This window comes from Ambystoma mexicanum, chromosome 1q (assembly GCF_040938575.1).
Source record: "Ambystoma mexicanum isolate Mex_15411 chromosome 1q, UKY_AmexF1_1, whole genome shotgun sequence".
Taxonomy (NCBI): domain Eukaryota; kingdom Metazoa; phylum Chordata; class Amphibia; order Caudata; family Ambystomatidae; genus Ambystoma; species Ambystoma mexicanum.
The window spans coordinates 1,359,758,681-1,359,770,956 of record NC_090922.1 but is presented as its reverse complement, the minus strand read 5'-3'; positions in this window follow the sequence as shown (position 1 = coordinate 1,359,770,956).

Sequence of the window (12,276 nt, the reverse complement as noted above, 5' to 3'; positions counted from 1 at the left end):
CATTGTCCTATCCCATTCAAAGTTTTCCAAGCTAGTACTCCGCACCTAAGTGTCCTGGATTTAGGGTGTATCTCCCTTCCCAGGAGGAGTTTCTTAGCTGGCAACTGGAATTACAGGTTTCTGAGAGCTTGCAACTCCAGCCTATGGGCCTCATCACGACCTCAGCGGTAACGCCGGCGGTATTAGCGCGGGGGCTATTAGCGCGACCACCATAGCCTCCGGAGCTAATAGCGCGGGATCACGAGTTGGGCGGACTTGGAAGTCCCCATTCCCCATTGAGCCCATTCAGGAATGCCCCATTCCCCATTGGGCTCAATGGGGAAATTTCGCGCTCATACCGCCGGCGGAGCTCAGAGCTGGGTTGAAATCCGCCGAGGCCCTGATTCGGCGACCCTTAAATCCGGCGGTAATAGCGCTACCGCCGGATTTAAGGGTTACCGCCGAGGTCGTGATGAGGCCCTCTGTGTTTTAAACTGTTTAATTTCTTACTTTGCCTTGAATTAACCCAACCTATGACAGAAGATATCCTATGTGTGTATTGTCACCACTAACATAACTCCTTTACATTGCTAAGTGAGCAGGCTTTCATTAACAATTGAGTTTTAATCAGGTCATTTTTTTCTCTTCAGTCAGCACAGCCCATTTTTCCATATGTGTCAAAAACTGCTATCATTTCTTTCTTTAATTCGGTTTGCAGCTCCTCAGATTGCCACTGTCTTGCCAGCTGTAGTCATTTCCCTTGCAGCAGGACTCTTATCTAAAGTATAGATACAATTCTCCTTGACCTGGCTCAGAGGGTAAAAAGTCTCTTTGAACTGCTGCACCTGGATACATTTTGTCTAGAAATAAATGCGTGTTTCCCGTGCGAGTGAAAATGAAGTTGTTTTTGATTTCTCTGAGAGTTGATTTTAACTAGCCCTTTTTAGTCACAGTGGTTTCAGAATGACAGATGAAATTGGCATCAAAGCAGCATTTTGAAATGGTGAAAACGGTTTCATTTAGAAGGGGATTTTGGCTTTTGCGGCAATGGCAAGCTGTCCTTTACACTTGATTCCATATATGTTTCAGAACACACTGGCATATTGTTCAGTGTGTCCACTTGTCCCATTTTTCCCGAAGTGTGTGAGGCAAAATGGTTCAGCCATTTTTCTGTTGTTGCTGCCAAAATCAGCTTTGAGGTCCTGGTGCACACTGGAGCCAGTGCATCCAGGTTATTGTTTCTTGCGCACAGGCAGCTCAGTGATGTAAGACAATGCTGTTGAGTGGGTCAATATATCCCGCACCTTCCTGTGCAAAGATACAGTTTTTCTTTGTTTACTCAGGAGCCGTATGAGTGAAAGATATGCCACTTCATAGTTCCCATGTTAATTTTGTTCTTCACCCTCACACCTTCTTTCAAATCTCTCGGAATCATGGAAAGGTGCAAATCAAATGTTCCTTAATACATTCTGTTATATTTATCACACAAAAATCATTTTGGCGCGGTTCAAAGGGAATTACTGTGACCTTTAATAAAAGTCTTGAATGAGCGTTGTAGGATATACACTGCCCTTTTTATGCAATGAAATTTATTTTTCTATTACTGAAACCCCAGCTTTACAGGCCTTGCTCATGCTAGCCCCCAGTTTTGTCTTTCTAAGTTTCATTTACCCTTAAACATGTGACCAGCCAGATGCTGGCTCATATTTATTTTAGCCTATCCCTTCCTGGCCTGCCAACGGTCCTGGCTATAGCTTTAATGCACATTTTATGGGAGTTGTGACATATCTATTTCCACCATGGTTTCCATCAATGGCAGTGCATTTCGTTGTGCTTTTGAGCAATGGACCTGATTGATTGTTGACAGCAAGACCTCTCTCTCCGGCACAAGCAGAGGAAAGGTCTTTAAGGTTAAAGTGTCATTTCAGTAGACATGCCCAACTGCATGTAAAACTCTGCAAGAATTGGTTTTTAAACTCACAGGGGGACATTACGAGTTTGGAGGCAGCCATGGTACTATTAGCATCATGGCTGCCTCCAAAGTTGCGTCCAGGTCCGGGTTCTCTGAATAGGGACTTACTGGGTCATTCCAACCTTGGAGGACCCGGTAAGTCCCCATTCAAAAAACCCTTCCCCATTCCCATTCGAGCCCCCATAGGGCTCAATGGGAATGGGGGGAAGCTAATAACAGGCCCGTAAATTATGGGCCCGTTATTAGCTCCCTGGTCCCTTAGCGGCTCCCGCTAAGGCCGGCTGGTTTTACCAGCCGGCCTTAGCGGGACCCGCTGAGAGACCTCGGAATGTGGCGGTAAGGGATTAATGGCACCGCATCCTTACCGGTGCCATTAACCACTTACCGCCACACTCGTAATGACCCCCACAGACAATACATTTTACATGAAGCATTTCATAAGGCGCTTCGGCCTTATGTCTTTCCTTTAATCTCACAATTGCCAAATACATGAGTATCACTTCTGGATTGTCCATATACAGGGCAATAAGCGTGGTTGGATCAAAATGTGGTATTACATTGAAGATAATGTACAAGCTGCTAACCACCTCTTTAAGTAAGAAGTGTAGCTTTCCATGGATTTAGTAAAAACAGCATTTTCAGCCACATATGTTTCTCTTTCTTTCTTGAAATGCATTGCACATATTTTTGCACTTTTGAACTTCCCAGCATATGTCTCCTTCATTTGAGATTTAGGCCTGTCTTTAGTTCAATAGGCCTCGTATCTGACATCACCATTTCTGTGCTGGCTTTAAACTTCAATGGGACTCCACCTTAGCCAGTTTCCTTCAAATCATACTGCCTCTTCATTTATAGCAAGAGGGCACCACGTTGGATGCACCAGGCTGTACTGAACTGCTGTCATTGTTGTTGCTTCCATCTAAATTCCTTTGAGAGTGACTGCAGGCTTTGCCTTCGAGCTCTCGCACACAGGTCCAGTTTATTACTAGAAGCAGTAGCTTCTTGAGTCAAGTGACCTGTGACTCATAGCTCATGCCCAGGAGCCATGCCGGATAATGGGCAGGGTAAACAAACCACATACAATTTATGAAAAGCTAAAAACAAACAACCTGGCAATTCAAATGGATATAGGGTGGCGGTCCCCACTGCATCGCAGGTAAGGTGTGCCGATGAATAAGAAGGAGGACTGAAGGGGGAAGTCAAATGCTCCATACTATATGGAAAAGACCCCAACTTCTGCCCCGGCTCAAATGACAAAATACTTCTGTTCTAAAAGTGCAAAAACACCCAGAATATTGGTAGAGGTTGTAGTTGTGGAGGAACACTTGAATATGTTAACAGGAGCATTATCTTTGGGAGCGGTATCAAAATCTATGTTTGGCGATATTGACAATAACTCACTTTTAAAACCTTGATACCAATTATGTTCTGGAAATCATCTGTTGGAGTCCGGAGCGGATATACCACTGTGCAACCTGAACTCCACCAGAGTTGGCCATCCGAATGGTGCCAGGGGTCTGCTTACACCTGCCTACTCTAGTGCCGTATTTGCTAACCTAGCACCCTTGGCCCATGTTAGCCTCCCCCTCCCGTCAAAATTGAGGCCCACTTACTCTCACAGCGGCTTTCTCTTTCCCCTAATTTATTTCACCAAACCGACTCTTGAATCAGGTGGAGTGAACGAGGGGATGATGCAGTCATCTGATGGGGAACTGGCAAATTCAGCCAGGAAAAATGAACCATCATTGGGGGATCAAATGGATCAACCGGAGGTGGGGGCTTCTTGGGATGTTTTGAATTTTGCAGTTAAAATACTTCTCAAACTATGTGGCAGGATCCATGAAGAAGTCTTGAAACAAAATTACCATATGACACTACTACAAGGTTGTAGAACTAGTCCGCAAAGGGGGTGTTGAACCTGAAAACAAAGATTCAGGTGGGTCCCTTGTAAATTCATCTGATGGCCCCCCGATTATCACTCCTTTGCAAAGCCCATCCACTAGGAATAGCATGCTAGAAATGTCATCACAATCCCCACTGCACTACCCCACCCATAATCAGTGCTGTAAACAGAATAAACACAAGAAAGCTAAGGGGGAAGCTCCTGTGTTATCTGTAGCTGACCATTCACTCCTTCTGAAATTGACAATAGTGTCAGGGTTTAGCAAGAGAAAGCTGTCTAGACAACAGAGGAAAAGGGAGTCTCGGCAGAAGAAGAGATGTCAACCGAGAGTGGGCACATTGACTACCTGGCTCCTTAAAGATGATGAAGTGGTAACCCCCCCCCCCCCCATCACCTGAAAATCCTCTGCCCTGTTGCAGTAGTGGCTTGGTCTTGCACTTGAACCAGTAGCAGCTGTCAGTGGCCCAGGATTGGATCTCAGGAAATTGGATCTCAGGAAATTTACAATCAGGAAAACCAGCATGAAAGGACTGTGTCCTCACATAAACAGAAATTAACTGCTTAAAGTTTGCTGCAAGATCCCAGCACTGAATTCAGCCGAATTTGACTTTATAGAGCCTATGGAAGCCTGGGGAAGGGCGTTCCAGAGTACATTGTGGTACATTGTGGTTTACCTGTCACAGCCTCGCTAATCCGAACCCATGCTGAGTCCTCAGAATTTCTGGGGTTTGAGCTGGATAAGACCCTTAATTTTGCGGAGGCAGGGTTGTGTTGTAAATGTTGCGTCAAGCCTAAAAGCCTAGTGAGGGAGGTTCTGCAGCCTAAGAGTAATCCCCCTTGGATAAAAATGGACAATGCCCAGGGATGGCAGTGGTTGAAGAGTATGTTTGCCGGGGTAGAGGGTTCTGTAAATTGATAGTTAAATTTAGGCTCTTGGAATACTAGAGGCCACTCTCATTTTCTCCAAAAGGGCCAGTCAGTTGATTTCCTTCTAAAGCATGTTATTTGTATGCTACAAGAAACGTGGCTATCAAAGCAGTATCTGGTGGATGGTTACCACATCCACCAGGTAAAGGCAAAAAAGGGCCTGGTGGGGCGGCCGTTTTGGGGGCTGCAGATTGGTGTTAACAATGAGCATGAGTCACACATGCTTCTTCCCAGTGACTTAGAGGGGAATGTATTGGCTGTTGAGGTGGTTTTGAAGGGGTCACCATTACTGAAACAAGTGTTAGTGATCAATATTTATGATCCGCTTGGTGCCGGCTCTTTGAGGATATATTTGCCTTCATAGACATGTTGATTATAAACTGGATGAAGACCACGAGTGACGGTGGTATTATAGTGGGAGGTGATCTAAATGCTAGGTGTGGAGTCCATACAGTTCAAGGAAACTTTAAAACTATCACCTATGAAAATAAAATGGAGATGAAAGTGGCTGATGGGAAGGGGAAAAAGTGGCTTAAGTTCTTGGCAGAATGGAAACTAGCGATACTAAATGGGTGGACCACTGGAGATATCGCGGGGAAAACCACCTGGACGGGAGGGTCCCATAGGGCAATCCTGGATTATGTGTGCTTCAGTAGTGTCTTGGCTGAAAACATTAAAAAATTGGGCCTCATTACGAGTCTGGCGGTAGCCGTGCCAGAAAAACTGGCAGGCTGCCACCTTGACCCGAAATATCATTCCGCCTCTGTGATTGCCAGAATCACTGGGGCATTACAACCCTGGTGACCCGCTAATTCCGGAGGTGGAATGCCGTAAATCCCCATTCCCATGGGGATGGGGGCAATGGAAACACTGGTTTCCCGGTGACGGACCCGGTGTTTCCATTTCCGCCTGCAGCCGGGGTGCGTTACTTCTGCCACGTCTGACCTGGCAGGAGTGACACCTCCTGCCTGCAGAACTTGGAATCAGCCGGTCCAGAAACAACAGTGGTTGTGGATTTACCGCCACCGTTGTTTCCAGACTGGCAGGGTCGTAATGAGGCCCACTGTTAACAGTATTATGGTGAGTGATCATGCCGGATTGAGTGCTGAATGGTCCTTGGATTACCAGGGACAAACCTTGGGAGGCCCAGCCGACTTGTTTGGCCTCGCAAGCAGGCAACAGACTGTTATGGTCAGAAGCAAATATTGCTAGATCATGTAAAATGGTGCAGTATATGAAGTATAAAGGGAAGTTTAAACTACTGACCAGCTCTGTCAATGAAATAGAACATTGTTTGTCCGTTTTTGCCTTCAGTTCCACTAATCTGTCGATCTTGAATCCGATTTTGGAAGGGACTTGGGTAAAGTTTATAGAAAACTAAATGTATGCAGTAAACAATGAGTCTGCATTGAGTAGACCCTCGGCATCAGATTGGCCCATTGAGTTTAACTTCAGAAATATCTGTGAACATCTGATGAAGCTTAAAATCTCTATGGCACAGGGCCCAATTAGGCTATCGGCAGCTACTCTGAAGGGGGATGTCCTACTATGGGCAGATGTTTTGCGTCATCTGTTTGTAAAGGTATGTAAAACAAGGACCATTCCGGATTCCTGGAAAAGATTGATATTGGTTCCAGTTTTTAAAACTGGTGACCGTTTGACTCCAGAAAATTACAGTCTGCTGTCGATGCTCGATATAACTGGAATGGTATTTGCCTCCTATGTCTTGGAGGATCTACAGACCTGGGTAAAGGCCATTAACATTCTCCACCCTTTCCAGACAGGCTTTTGCGCTGGATACAATAATTTCCCAGTCAAGGACTTCTTCCAGGAGTTGAATATACATTGCTTTTGTGGATTTTAGATCCACATTTGATCGGGGGATTGAAACATCCTTTGGAGGAAAATGAGAAGCTGGGAAAGCCCAAGTTGGCTTCTAGAAGTGATTATGGCCCTACACGCAGATACCTCAACCCAGATTCGTCTGGGTGACAATGGCAGCTTGTCCAAGCAGATGCGAATAAACAGGGGCGTGAAACAAGGTTCTATGCTAGCCCCCCCCTGCTCTTTAACATATATGTGTCGGACTTGTCGGACTTGCTGGGCAGGCTGATGGAAAATGGGGGATGCATCCCAAAGAGCGGGTCAACACCTATCTGTGGTATGCTGTATGCAGACCATTTAGCAATGTTTGATCACATGTTGTCGGGGGTAACGGATATATTGAATGAGTTGGGTGTCTATGCAAAAGAGAACCAACTGATAATAAATCTGAGCAAAACCAAAGTAATGCTGGTGTCTGCAAAAAAAAATCGATAGAACCAAGCTCATTAAAACAGTGGGAATAGTTGAGTACACCGATACCTATAAATACCTAGGGCTCGAAATGTCTGTGGCACCAGGATACCGGACATAATAGAAGCCAAAGTTAGAAGGGCGAAGCAAACCACATGTATGTCTAGGATATTCATGCTTGAGCATTCTGGCTTTTCTTTAAAAGGTATATTGGCCCTATATAAGCAGCGGCTATGCCCAACAATTCTATCTGGGTTGGAGGCATTAGCCATAAGAAATCTAAAATGGCTAGATGGGTTGGAGGACCGTTTCTGGAGAACTCTTTTGGGGTTATCTAGATCTACCTCGATGGAGTATGTGCGGCTTGAACTAGGTCTGATGTCTTTGAAAACGCAACTTTTTGGCCATAGAGGTATTTTGATGCTGAAGGCAAAGATGGCTCCCAGCTGTCCTCTTTTGGCCAAATTAGGCTTGAGTTATGATCTAGGACTGTTTGGGAATGCCATCTCCCCCGACGCTAAGCTGTTTAGTGAACTATGTAACATCATTGGGCGGTCTCCTGACTTTGATACACTGAAGGGAGCGTTTGTTCGGCGGCTGACAAAATGTGATTGGCAGAGTACTTATGATCATCTCTTCACACTAAAGGGTTACAAGAGTGTGGTAAAAGGCAGTTCATCGTTTCATGAAACCTAAACGTTATTTACTAAACTGTCCAGACCCTGAAGTTAGTAATTTCCGTATGACGTTACGCACACACCTGCTTCCAGTGTTGGCAGTGTGTGGAGCAAGATTGATACTGCTGAGGGAAAAATATTCTGTAGAATCTGTAAAATTACAACTAATCATGAGTCAGCCAAACATGTACTCACGGAGTGCCCAAATATGGGTCCCCTTTACATGGTATCTTTGAGACACTTCGCCCATGATTACAACTCTATAATATTTGCTGAATTGTGTTATTTTGTTTAAACACAGAATCTATGAAGGTTCTTTTAGCCCTTTACAGGGTTTGAAGAAGGGTTTTTCCCTACCTCGATGCATGTAATCCAGTGTAAGCACACGTCTGTGAAAAACCTTCATGGGCGCAATCATTACGTAAGATCACATTTATGTTAAAACTCTCATGCACCTAAATGCATTACAGGGGAAATTTGGATCTCACAGATCAACTTTTGTAATTTTGTATTTTTGTATTGTGTATTTGTATTTTATAACTATGTATTTTGTATTGTGTATCGGATGACCTTTCAATGAGATGTGATATGGAAATGAAGGAATAGGTCTTCGGAAACATCCATGAATGTAAAAGAAAAATGTCGAAAATTGGAATTTATGCTGTAAATAAGTAGATTTTATAGATTTTAAAGTATTACGATACTAACGTATCTGTAAAAGTTCATTTTGAACTTTGTACAATTATATTAAATACAAATGTACAAATATAACAACATCGTACCCTGAAATTCCTTGCTTAAGTCTGCACTTTTCCATAAATTGTAAGTGTTGCTGTCCCTTTATGGATAACTGTTGGACATTGAGTCGTTCTATGCCCACCTCAGGGCTAGAATATCAATGGAATTCACAGGAACAACCATTGTCCGCATCTTTATCAGGTCTATCTACACACCCAACATTATAAAAAACGTTTGATGTTCACAAAACCTGTTTATCATTAGTATGGTTAATTATTTTGTGTCATTGGTGTTTGCAGATTTTCATTTATATCTTGATCCTGATAAAGATGCGACCACTAATTTGTGAGGCCAAGCATTGAAAATGGTCAGTTGTTTGATGACTAATATTTGGACACACATGCTTTAAGTATTTTTGATTGTAAAACAATTGAAGTAAATTTTCTATAGTTTTCTCATCCCATATTGTTTTATCATTTGAGATTTACATGCACTAATTGGTTTGATTAAAATACTCTATTGTTGAAGAAAATCATACACATATTTCTTGGGCAAAAATACATCATTTATGACTATCCTTTCCCTTTTCTCATGTTTTCTTTTTTGTGATTTGATGTTGAATTTGTGATTTTTTAATATTGGAAATGTTTTTGTGAGATATTCATTAGCATTATTGGCACTTTGAAAAAAATGACAACACTCATTATTGCCTTCCTGCTACGAGGCGTGCAACTGGCTCCTTCATAATGTCCTTGAGAGGTAGTCCAAGTAACACCACATCAAGTGGCTATGCTATCCCCAGGGCGTTCCAACTCTCCTTTGCACACCAGAGAGGGTTAATGGAGTGATCACTACATGCATAAGGGTGCCCCCTTCAAATGGGCCTGAAGAGGGCCTTTCGCTTCAGAGATGTGGTGAGCATGAGTATTTTGTACGGTAATTCACCAATTCACTTAAATACAAACTATGGAAACCCATAAAACAAGAGTCTGAAACCATACCGAAGGCAAGGGGCTCAGACAGCATGAATGATACACTGACACTTCTGCAATCTACCTTCAACGTGAAACAGATAGTAGCCAGCAAGAGACAAAACACATACATTTAGAATTTAGTTTAAGTAGAATTGATGTATAGGCAAACCTTAGGCTTAACCAGACATGCCCACACAACAAGCAAGACAAAGACACGAAGAGTAGTCATATAAGCATTTACTAGAAATACTAAAAGGTAGCAAAGATAAGACACAATATACATATTTTTAATATCTTTTAGGTGAGTAACACATAGTGTAGCCCTCAGAATGAAGGTAGATTCACGGGTCATTTAGATTCACTAGGCCTTAGAATTCCACTGAGTAAAATGCATTGAATTCCATTTTGCATGAGCGAGAACACACAGATAAGGTCAGCAGCCCTGGACAGGGTGTAAAGTTGTGCTGCGATTGGTCAAAACAGACAGGTGAGGTTCATTCCCAAGCTCCGGAGGAGGAGCAATGACTTAATTAGGGTTTACAACTTTGTGAAAAGCACAGGAAGAAGAGTTCAAGAAATTCACAGGGGATGGGCCAGAAGCAAAGGGGCAACAGGTTCCCAGGCCCAGAATAAATGAAACATGTAACAGAAGCATGCCTATATTGTGCCTTAGAAACTAGCAAAATGAAGGTCACAGCTGGAAGGAATAAGAACTAAGCAGAAGAGAGCAGAAGACAAGCTGATTATAGAGAAGCCCCATACTGTCCCTGTAGGAAAACATCCAACTAGAAGTGGCATCACTAACACAGAACAACATGAGCCCCCAGCCCAGAAAGAGATCGATATTCAGGACCAAGAGAAGCCGAGAGATTCTTGTACATAATAGAGACTGCATTAAAAATTATACATCGAGTCCTGACAACCCTGAATTATAGACCTGCATAAGTAATAGGGTCGGGCACTTCCATGCATTCAGAAATTCACTTCATTTAGATGTCCATATGGTCCCAGAGCAAAGGCCAAGACGCACATTCCATGAAGTCATGCATGCACATCATGATAAAGGAAGGAGAAAGGTAATGTGTTGCCAAAGAGAAGTCGCAATATTAACTGCCAGTTGAACAGTCACCAGGGTGAGAACGGTACATTGGTGCCAACCTTTGTGTCTCATGGCAAATGATGTCAAGTATTCGTTTTTGTTGCCACACTGTTCACACCTCACAATTCTATTGGTTAATTATGACAGAAGTGGCTCCCCCCACAAAAACCGAAGGGGCCAAGCCAATCAGCAATGGAGTTGTTTATGAAACATTTTAACTGTCCAATTAAAACTGTGTGAAGCTAGATGACCCCATCATGAGTGCAAAGAGGTAGTCATTAGTATGGTCATGTGGGAAAGGATAGGCCAATGGGGCTAGGTATTGTATGTGAATGTTCATACCTCTTGAAACATTGTTCAAAATGTCAATGCACTTCTCACTATATAAGCTGTCATGTAATGTCGAATGAATGGTGGATTGTTCCCAGCTGCGGTTGCATGTTATAAACATTGATTTTTTCCATGCACTTATTATTGGCTCATTGGATTACTTTTAAATATTGATTTTTGGGACTTATCCTTCGGCCTTTTGCCAGGTGTGTCCATGAGGGATTGCCAGTGGCCAGTGCTTGCGGTTTCGTACAGCCAGTATCATTGTTGGTACTGTGACTAAAACATCGGTTTCTCTTATAAATCTAACTTTGCAGCATTATTTACTCTTCCAGCGGTGATATCTGTAGAACATGGTTTTCTTCATTTTAGCGGGAGAATTGTAAATGACAGCATTGAATGTGATGATGATGTGTAAGCTAGCATGTTGTAAACCCTCATTAGTTATTTTACATTCCCACAGAATCCCAAGTCATAGGATGATCTCATAGAGTTTTAAATAATACGTATAATATTATAAACAAGCTCACAGAATATACAACAGTGTGGGAGTCCCTCTACTGGGAATGAACATGCTTCAAATAACCTGTTCAATTGAATGTATGACACTCAGAAGAGTCCACAACTACGTTTTAGCTCACTAAGCCTTCACAGAGGAGATATCCATTTACATATCAGTCGGATCCCCCCTGCAAGGCTAGTCCCGCACAAAAGGACTAGGAAAGCAATATCCCTCTGAACAAGAGTACCATCAGCACCCCATACACTGCTGGGTGAGATCCATCACACAGAACCATGCCCATCCTCAGTGCATGGGCTCCCACACTAACAGATATAGAACAAATAAGCAACCCAAAAGCAATGTAGAGTATTCTGAAAAATACAAATAAAAGGGTGTTCTCGAAAAAATAAAATGAATGAATACGTAAAATATATGGACATATTATTATTTTAAAAATCACATCATGTTATTGTACTCTCCTATGTTTAGTAAGTATTACTTTATGATGTACATATTTCGTTTTTTGCACAGCGCCGCATGCAGAGGAATCCACTTCAGAGCACTGAAACAGGTCAGAAAAAGTTGGATAAAAGGACAAGGAGGTGATAGCTAATACGTTGTCATAAATATTGCAAATACCTTATAAAAACAGAACAGTCTTTAATATATATGAAAGGTTTCATTTGCGATCATTTGACCCAGTACTCAATAACAAATAGGAATCATTCTATAAGGACTGAGCTCATTCCAACATGTCTTTGTATACCTTTCCCACTTGTGTGTATGCAGCATTATGCCATTAATTCATGTGGAAGGCGGGTGGGGGGGATTAGGCTGTGCTCTAATTCACACTTGGGTGGGCAGCTTAGTGCTGCGCAGC